Genomic DNA, 9,405 nt, shown 5'->3' on the forward strand with positions numbered 1-9,405 from the left:
AATCAGAAGACGACGTATGGGCTCCGAAAAACTGCTGAAACAACACCGTCACAGCGCAAACTTCTTTCGGTTGCATGGGGACTTGGCGTTTACCACAAACAAACCCAATGTCAATACGAAAAAACAAAATTGCTGTCACAATGGACGCCGACGATAAGGCTCAACCAAACCAACACATTCGCTTTGCATCTTAATATTTAAATTAAATGGGGTGCCGGGGAGGTCTTTTCGGCAGAAAGAAACTAAAGCGTGATAGCACTGAGGTATATTTCTGAGAACTGAAGATTTTGCGCTGACGTTTTAGACCCGTTTTAAAATTCGCGTGCCAATAATTAGAAGGTCGGAACCCCTGTACAATGGCGGAACAACTGACATCGCGGAACGTGCAAGTCATTCCATAACATAGCGAACGTCAGAGTGCGGCCGACGCTAGGAGACAACGAGCCAATCAAACAGCATAGAAAGTGCGACGTCACTGCGCTCATCTCCTATTTTGTGGGTTTTTTTCTTCAACTCCAACCGAATGCATAAATTGTGCCGTGACGTTGCAGTTTTAGTCCGCCATTGTGCATGGATTCCACAGCTGCCAACAGAGGGCAGTATTTCTAAAAACACAAAAAAAAAAAAAAAAAACCTTGAAATAAGTGCAAAACCATGCCCATGCCAAGGGAATATTCGAAAAAAATTATGCCGAAATCGCTCCGGTCGCTACGCTGACTCTTGACGAAATGCTTTAGCATTTAGCGCAGGGGTTCCGACTCGGCGAAGGACTGGAATTCTAACCTCGCAAAGGCCGCGCATAGTGTTCTGTTCGGTGAGTGAGTCTGTTCTTCCGGACGTCGGCGGTTTCGGATGCATCCGCCACAGATTCCCTCGTTCGCCGCCTATGGTTGTCTTCGAAGAGCCAATCTTTCTTACCGGGTGTCGGTGGTCTCGCGCAAACGCCGTCGTCGCTGCGTCTCGGTTATACGTTGCCGCGTACGTTGTGCCACCGCCACGGCCACTCGGTATACCTTTTTCTCCCGCTCCCTCGGCGCATCATTGGAAGCAGATACTTAACCAGGGGTAAAGTATTTGTTAGAAGCGTGACAGAAGACTCTTTCCCTCTTGTCATGGGAAAAGCGGACGTAACGAATGAACGAACGGAACGAAAGAGCACGATGGGAAGCGCACCGAGGTCTCACGAAATCAATCCAGTCCAAACCACGACCGTCAAAACGAATGATGGATGCTCGCAGCAAGGAAATATATGCTAACGCGTTTAAAAAATCAACAGCATAATGATTGCATGCCCCAACTTCGCTGATTGAATACTTGCGGATTAAGCCTGGTTCAGACATTTTCTTTGTTTGTGTTCGAAGCGACAGAAACAATAGCAACGACAAAGCCAGCTGGAGAAGTGTTCGCCGTACCAAGCGTGCCAAGCGATGCAAAAAGTGGCTACGTGAAACAATCAGTTGCGGTTGTCCTGGTGTGCCGGTCGTTGCTGTCGTTTTGGTTGCTCTATACCACCGTGCTCTGGACGCAACTGATACGTAAATGTGTGTTGAAACTACGCTCCACTAAACAAACGAAACACACTCCGAAGCGCTCTACAGAACATCCCGCTCGCGCTCGATATCGCGAGGGCGCTCGGCATCCATCGCCAACCCAACGCGATTCAGCCGAGGACGCCTATATTGACAAGATGGCGACGAAGAACGCGTTCGTTCGTCTGCTGTTCATAGTCGTTTCGTGCAGCCTGCTCGCTCTAACCGCAGACAGCGAGTTCCAACTGCTTTACTACCGCTTCGTCACCTGTGGTTCGCTCACGAAGTTGCTCAATCTCCGGTACGAGGTGAGGCTGCACTCGCATAAGGTCAGCTACTCTGAAGGCAGCGGGCAGCAGTCTGTCACCGGAACCGAGAAACCAGACGACATCCACAGTCATTGGATGGTCGAGGGAAAGACCGACGCGAGCTGTCCACGCGGCCAACGCATCAAATGCGGCGACGTAATAAGACTCGAGCACCTCCAGACAAGACGGAACCTACACAGTCATCACTACCCGTCACCGCTGACGTCCAAGCAAGAGATCAGCGCCTTCGGAGAAAATGGCAACGGCAACTCCGGCGACCTGTGGACTGTCGTCTGCAAGACGTCGTACTAAGAGCGTGGTGTTGAAGTTAGGCTTAAGCACTCCGACACTGAGGCTTGGCTCAGCGTGTCTGGAGAGTCGTATGGGTCTCAGTTGGGCGGGCAACTTGAGGTCTGTGGCGACTTTGCACCGAGAGACGACGCGTGCACTTGGAAGACGGCCGAAGGCGTCTTCGTTAAGCCTGCTCGCCTGCCTGTGGCAAATCGGCACACATAACTATGACGTCGTCCGTTTCCTCGTACCGGGTTGTCCTGACCTGTGTTGTTGGCACTTCCTAGCTGTGTGATAACTTTGATGTTGTTATTGTGCTATGGAATTTGAATATGTTCTAATAAAAAAGGTGTCATTTGCAAATATATTGCTGTACCTATGTTAGTTGGTGCAGCCTCCTTAACAGTTCTTATAGGCAACGAAGGCCGCAGTGTGAGAAAAATAGCAAACTTCGTTTTGATTAGCATAAGATTGATTTGTTGATTGATTTATTGGATTTTGTTGGCACAAACGTGTCTAAGGCTATAGAGCGCCCAAATCTGCAGCTAGTTAAAAACGTTTTTTTAGAGAAGAGGGCTCTAGTGGCCAGTGATAGGATAAGAAGATGGACATGAATAGGTATATAAGTAATCTAGATGAAAAAATGAAAGACGCTTACAATTCCCTGTAATGCCGAATAAGAGCACAGTTCTTGAAGAGGAGGAGGGGAGAGTACAGAGAGGAGGGTACGCCCTTCCTCCTCCTTTTTGCCCTTTCCTCCTCTTCACCCTCCTCCCTCCTCCTCCTCTCATTCTCCTCCCGTCCTCCTTCCCTCCTCATCTATTTCCCTCCTTTCCCCTTGTGACGTCACTCGCGACCCTCGTGACGTCACTCGTGACCCTCGTGAAGGTCGTGACCTTCGTCGTGACCTTCACGAGTGATATTTGTGATGTCACTCGTGACGTCGCGTGTGACATCATTATGGCGGACGTCGCATAATGTAACGCGCGGTTATGCCGACGGCGACGGCGACGCCCCTCAAGCCTGAAACGATAGCCTAAGAGCTGCGCTCTAAAATTTAAAAGTTACAATGGTAGTTTAGACTCGGCGAAAAATTCCAATACTTTTTAGAAATTTGAAAACATATGTATTATCTTTGAAAGGTTTATCTCCAAGCAAAGTGAAGAGGCATGTGTGGAGAGTGAAAATTGCATACTAAAAAAAGAAAAAACATATTCTTACACCGTTTGTCACATGAACGACACGCCAAAACTTCAGTTGGTCTTACAGCGCACTGGCGTTGACCCGACGCTACCAAATTTCACGAGCGGCTTTATAGCCGAGTTGTACAACTTATTAAAATAGCTAGTGTAAATGTGACTGGCTGTACAAAAAAAAAAAAAAAGAATTTATCGGGGTTTTCATTGCCCTACTACAAAACCTATGTGTCTTTCTTTTTTTTTTCTGCAGACTTTGATACGTATATTTTAGCTGTTTAATATGTTGTATAGCACCGTCATCAACACTCTCGCGAAAGTTGGTGCAGTCAGTTCGACGTCACTGCGCTGTACGTAGGGTGTCATATATGTGGCAAAAGGTGTAATGGCCATACCTTTTTTTAGAGTTTGGGCGAAGTAGAATTGGCGTTGTCTGTGATATGCGGGGAACTCAAAAAGTATATGCGTCACAGTTAATGGTTCTGAACAGTGTTAGCATATAGGTGGATCCTCTCGGCAAAGCAGATACCCATGTGTCAAATGCGTGTGACCAATTCTTAACCGACAAAGGACGACCTAGATATAAAAATGATCGCACCTCCACGTGGTAAGTGATGTTGATTGGGGCGAAGCTCTGGTAGTGCTGATGATCCTGATTTTATTGTTCATAGGTAGTGCTGATGGTGCTGATTTTTTTTATTGCTCATAAGTAGTGCTGAGTTCCGGGTTGCGTTTCGACTTCATTATTACTGCTTTATGGTCGGTGGAAGGCAAAGCCAGTGGTTTTTCTAGCGGATCAACTGGGATCCGCTAGAAGCCGTGGGAGCGCATCTCCACCGCTTAAATCAACGGTCTATGTCAGAAAGAGAATGTCTGGTATGGAACGTGGTTATATACGCTTTGAGCATTTGACCGCAGCGCCCTCTCGTCTATAAACGTTGAGTCAATGCATGCAAAGTTTAACGCGATTATATACGTATTTGACTGCAGCGCCCTCTCCTGTATAGATGTTGAGCGGCTACATGCAACGTTTCATCCATGACAGAAACCCCAGCTCCTGAGTTACTACCACATCTCAGAGCCCCCTACTCGTCCAGCAGTCGTGGCCGAGTGGTTAAGGCGATGGACTGAAATCAATTGGGGTCTTCCCGCGCAGGTTCGAACCCTGTTGACTGCGCAAACATTTTTTTCTTTTTATGTCAGGACAAACGCCGGGCGGACGAACGGACGGACGGACAAGGCTAGACCTTAAGGAGCTTCGCCCCTAAAACTGTCCATGTGACGGGTACTCGGCCATTGCTCGATCATTGGCTTCACAACATGGAGCTTGTTGTTGGTTTCTCGGGCCCATACCTCTTGCCATTTACACATGAGGCTTTTTATTGTGGTCGCTTTGCAACCTTGGTAGGGCAGGTCGTAAATAGCTCGAGTGTAGATGAATGCAGATGATTCGGCGTGGAGTAGTGGATACCGTCAGGCCCAGCTACCAATGGTTTGACACTATGAATGACAATCTGAAGTTCAATAAGGGTGGAGGGTCTATTTTACGGCTCCCGTACACCACCAGGAGCCTTTATGCCCCTGGGTTTTTGCTGATTTAGTAAAAGAAATGATGGTGAATAGTGTCTGGAACTTGAAACAAACTCAAAATGTTCCCCGAGAATATCTGCTCGTTCCTCTAGAGTCTAGACTTTCTGGATAGGTTCCGTTGCTGTATAACAGGGGATGTGAAAGCACGATGGGATCCGTTCATTTTGTAACTTAGAAACCAAACTCGTTTCGGGGATGTGTGGCTATTTATTGATGTTGCATACTCTTGAAAACTTGTTCTTTTCGATTTCGATTTTGAGCATTTTTCATTCCACCAAGGCTTGGGACGGCGTGGGAGTTGTCCCAAGGTTGTCGGGATTGCCAGTATGGCTGACTTAAGGATGCAGTTCGTTAAGCGTTCGTTCACTTCGTCGATTGAAAGCTTGTCAAGGCATGTGCACGCGAACAGTGAGAATTTGCCGGATTCCGACCAGTCAGCCTTGGTGGTGTGCGGCGGGTTCTGGTAGGGAGGGGCGCACCTGGGTTATTGCGTCTTAAAACAATCGGCATGCGGTCACTGCCTAAAGGATTAGCGGTAACCTGCCAGGCGAACAGTGAATATAAAATAGGTTCAGATCGTGGGAATAAAGGAGGGAGTATTACGCACCTTTACGTCCGAGGACCGGTGCTCAAAGGGGAATCCGATGCCCGTCCCAGCGCGCGGCCGACGGCTACCAGCGAGGGCGGTCGCTGCGCCGGGTTCGCCTACGCCATGCCAACAACGATGATTCCGGTATCCAACAGCGTTTATTGAGTACCGGGGGTTCCCAGCAAGACACTGCGGTCAAGCAAGCAGTGGACACAGTGTGCCCGCAGCGCCCACCGACCTGAGAGCTAAAGGGGTAATTGCGAGCGGAGTCCTCGCCGGTCCGACGAGCTCACGCCGCTACCCGTCGTCGCAGGAGTTCGGGGCCAGGGTTCTCGGCAGACGGACGTCCACAGGTAGTGGGGACGCCGACTTTCAGAGCCAGGGGAATCACTAGCGTGGAGTCATCGCCGGTCGGACGAGCTCGCGCCGCGACACGACCCGTTGCCCGGAGTCCAATCTAGGAGTCCTCGACCACACGGCCGTCCACTATGAGGGCAGGACCGACTCTCCGTCGCGCGGTCTCGCTGTTCCCCCGAAATCGGGGAGACGCGCGGAGGAGTGCGAGAGAGTACGTCAGCATGGTGACGTAGTCTCTCCGAGACGATACGGAGCGACCGGGCTCGAAGTCAGACGGCTTCGCCCGGAAGGCCGCGGCTCACGCCATCTCGGCGGAGGGAAACCAGTGGCTCCCACAACATATAAAGAGGTCAATCGGTGTAAACGAGTTTGTCGATCACTAAAATATGTAGGTTTCTTTTCGTTCAACAGACACTAATTTTGTAGACAAAATAAATCGCTCGACGTTTGCTCCACGTGTATCGCGTCTAGCACTGCCTCAAAAAAGATTATGTGGATTAAACTCACCAAGAATAATGAATGAATGAGGGAGTTGAGCAATGAGTGGCTCAAAGTCTTCACACCTTAAATCAAAGTTTGGGGGAATGTAAAGGGAACAAATGGTTATTTGTTATAAGCCGGTCGGATAGAAGGCAAACAGGCACTGCATGCTTTCAAGGCGGTGTCCAAGAACACTAAAGCACATGCCGCTGATCTCCTGCACTACTATGGCTGCCCCACTAGAAGAGTGAGACGACTGATCTATGAGATAAAAGTGCCTAAAAACATTCGGTTGACTCTCCTTCAGGCCAGCGGACGACATTTCACCAACAGGGAGCAAACATCGTCATAGTTAGGAGACCTCGGCAGTTTGATTGAATGAAACTCATTGTCGGTAAGAAGTTTTAAACTCAGAACCTCGAGGTCGGAGCCCTAGCGCAAAAGCAGCTACAGCTGTGATGCACCACTCACAGGGAGGGGTTCTAAGGATACACCTAAGAACTAATTCTATAAAAAGTGAAAGAGGAGATAAATGAGCGTGGTCTGATTCTGCAGAAGGGCAGTTCTGACCAAACATTCGGGGAAAAACAAATATAATAATTACCCAGGCGAAAGAGTCGTCAATCCTCTGGCTGATCTCTTTGAAGCTGCCCCCTCTGACCTCCAAGGGGGTAAAGACTTCGGGCTGACGCCACTGGCTAAGGAGTCGTCGTTATTCCTCTGTCTCAACGGATCTCAAGGGGCGAGTGGGGTAATGCAGGTGAGCGACAAAGAACCTCGATGCTGTGAGGTGTATTGTGTGTCAAGGAACATTCTTGGGAAAGTTGAAACAGCAACCATGAAGAAAAGCTTACTATGCGCCAATTTCTGGAACTGTCGCTTTAATCTTTTTCTTTGGGTCCTTAACTTTTGTCGAGTAATTACCACCCTTCGAAGCAGGAGGATCCTCCGGCGGACTGCTGGAGGCATCCATTGCCTGATCCTCGTGTTACAAGGAAGATGAAGCGCGCCGTCAAGGCACTGTGATTCCGCCACAGTTTTCTCACGAGAACGGAGAAAGGGGAGGGGGCAGAGGACGCAAGGCCGTTACCTTCGGGGGTGAGGTATCAGTTCGATTCCTACGTCATTCAGGGACGCCAGGTGAGACTTTGGGGGCTTGGGGTTTGGGTGGGGCAGGGAGGTCTAAAGGGCAGACCTGTGTCCCTACAAAAGCTGTTGTCGGTGTAGCCCCCTTGCTAACCTCAGCGGCTTAGGAGCCTCTCTGTAGGAACGAAAGGCGTTTTCAAGCTTCAAAGTACGTCAGATTTTACTTGGTTTTCAGTGTATTTCCTTTTCTTTTTTTAAACTTGGCATGCGCGGGAGTACGCAGGGTGAGTACCTGGGCAGTTCACACATTTGGAGAAACCTCTTTCAGAGTTGTGAGTAGGGTGTGTTGTGGCGGAGCTACTGTCGCAATTGTAGTCTGAAGAAGAAGAGGATCGAATAAAAAAAGGTTGTTCTTTCACCAGTACTGGAGCAGGGCGGTCGACTTCAGCTGCCACGGCAGCATACAACAGATTGGCGACGAGGATGGGGTGACAAGCATGAGCCTAGCGGTGCCGCCTCCTTTCCTTCCCGTTCCTGGGAGACCTGCTATCCCGTGGAAACAGTGGCGGCGGGTGTTCCAAAATTACTTGCTCGCCTCGGGGGGCGACGCCCATGGACCTGCTCGGAGGAAGGCCATACTTCTACATTGCCTCGGTGTTGAAGGACAGAGAATCTTCTACACACTTCCGGAGGCCGATCCTCCGGTACCACTGAAGGAAACAACTGCCGGCGCGAAGACACCGACTGCGCCGGACGAGTACGATGTCGCTTTGGCGGCCCTGGAGATCTACTTCGCGGCGACTTCGAACGTGGTCGTTGCGCGACACCGCTTCAGGCAGCGAGAGCAGCTACCGGGCTGCGAGACCTGTCGGCGGACTGCGAGTTCGGACTCATGGCGGACGAGTTCATCCGAGATCAGCTGGTGGCGAAGACTACGAGGCAGCAGTTACGAGAGCGTCTCCTACTGGAAGGAAGAAGCCTAACCCTGGAGCGGGCGTTGTCCATCGGCCGACTGGTGGAGGAAGCGGTCCGGTACTCCAAAGAGCTCGTTTCGTCTTCATCGGTGCAGAAGGTGGACGTGAAGTCTCCGAAAGCCGAGCGACCACAGCGCACACAAGGAGAACCTTCATCCTCCACTTCGAGGAAATGTTGCCGCTGCGGGTCGTCGGGATATCTTGCAAAGTCCGCTACATGCAAAGCAAGAGGGAAAAAAGTGTGCTGGATGCGGGGAAGTCGGACATTTTCGTGCTGTCTGCAAGAGTAACGCCAGTCACACTAGCAAAGGGGGTACTGTCAGAGAAGTTGCGTGCTTAAATGGCTCTGACGAGGACGTTCTTAGTATCCTTCACGTGCACGATAGACCGAAGAGTGGTATCTACATTTCAGTTCAAGTCGAAGGAACACCCCTATCATTCTTGGTTGACACAGGGTCAGCAGTTTACAAAATGTCGAAAGATACGTACAAAAGAAACTTCAGTTCTGCTTACCAGCTGCACGGTACGTCCGCAAGTTTGTTCGATTTTTCGCAGCAGAAGATCGCCATAGCAGGCTGCTTTGTTGCTGCTGTCAGTTACAAGGAGCGCAAAGCTTCTGTACGCTTCTACGTTGTCCCGAACGGTACGGACATATTCGGCATCGACGCCATCGCTTGTTTATCCCTTGAGATCAGCGGTAGCACGTTGAAATGTTTCAACACCATGTGCGCACCATCTGGACTCCCTCGAAATTTGGTAGATGACTTCGCTCACCTTTTGACGGCACCCTCGGTTCAGCGAAAGAGTTTGCTCACAAGGTGAAGACGCGTCAAAGAGTTCAGCCCGTTTCTGCCAAGCTGCGAAGACTTCCTCTTTCTGTCAGGGACGAAGTCTCCGAAGAGCTCCAGCGACTTCTACAGGCAGGCGTCATCGAGAGAATTGATGCGTCCGAATGGGTCTCACCGATCGTGGCAGTGAAAAAGAAGAACGGGAAAGTTCGGCTAT

The 9,405-nt window shown here is 50.1% G+C and overlaps 2 pseudogenes; both read left to right on the forward strand.

Annotated features, from left to right (window-relative positions):
- The first annotated feature begins 1,687 nt into the window (after positions 1 to 1,687).
- LOC115322809 lies at positions 1,688 to 2,353 on the forward strand (annotated as a pseudogene).
- A 5,570-nt stretch (positions 2,354 to 7,923) lies between these two features.
- Positions 7,924 to 8,690, forward strand: LOC115319969 (annotated as a pseudogene).
- Positions 8,691 to 9,405: the final 715 nt, after the last annotated feature.

This window comes from Ixodes scapularis, unplaced genomic scaffold (genome assembly GCF_016920785.2).
Source record: "Ixodes scapularis isolate PalLabHiFi unplaced genomic scaffold, ASM1692078v2 PGA_scaffold11__112_contigs__length_91849675, whole genome shotgun sequence".
NCBI lineage: Eukaryota > Metazoa > Arthropoda > Arachnida > Ixodida > Ixodidae > Ixodes > Ixodes scapularis.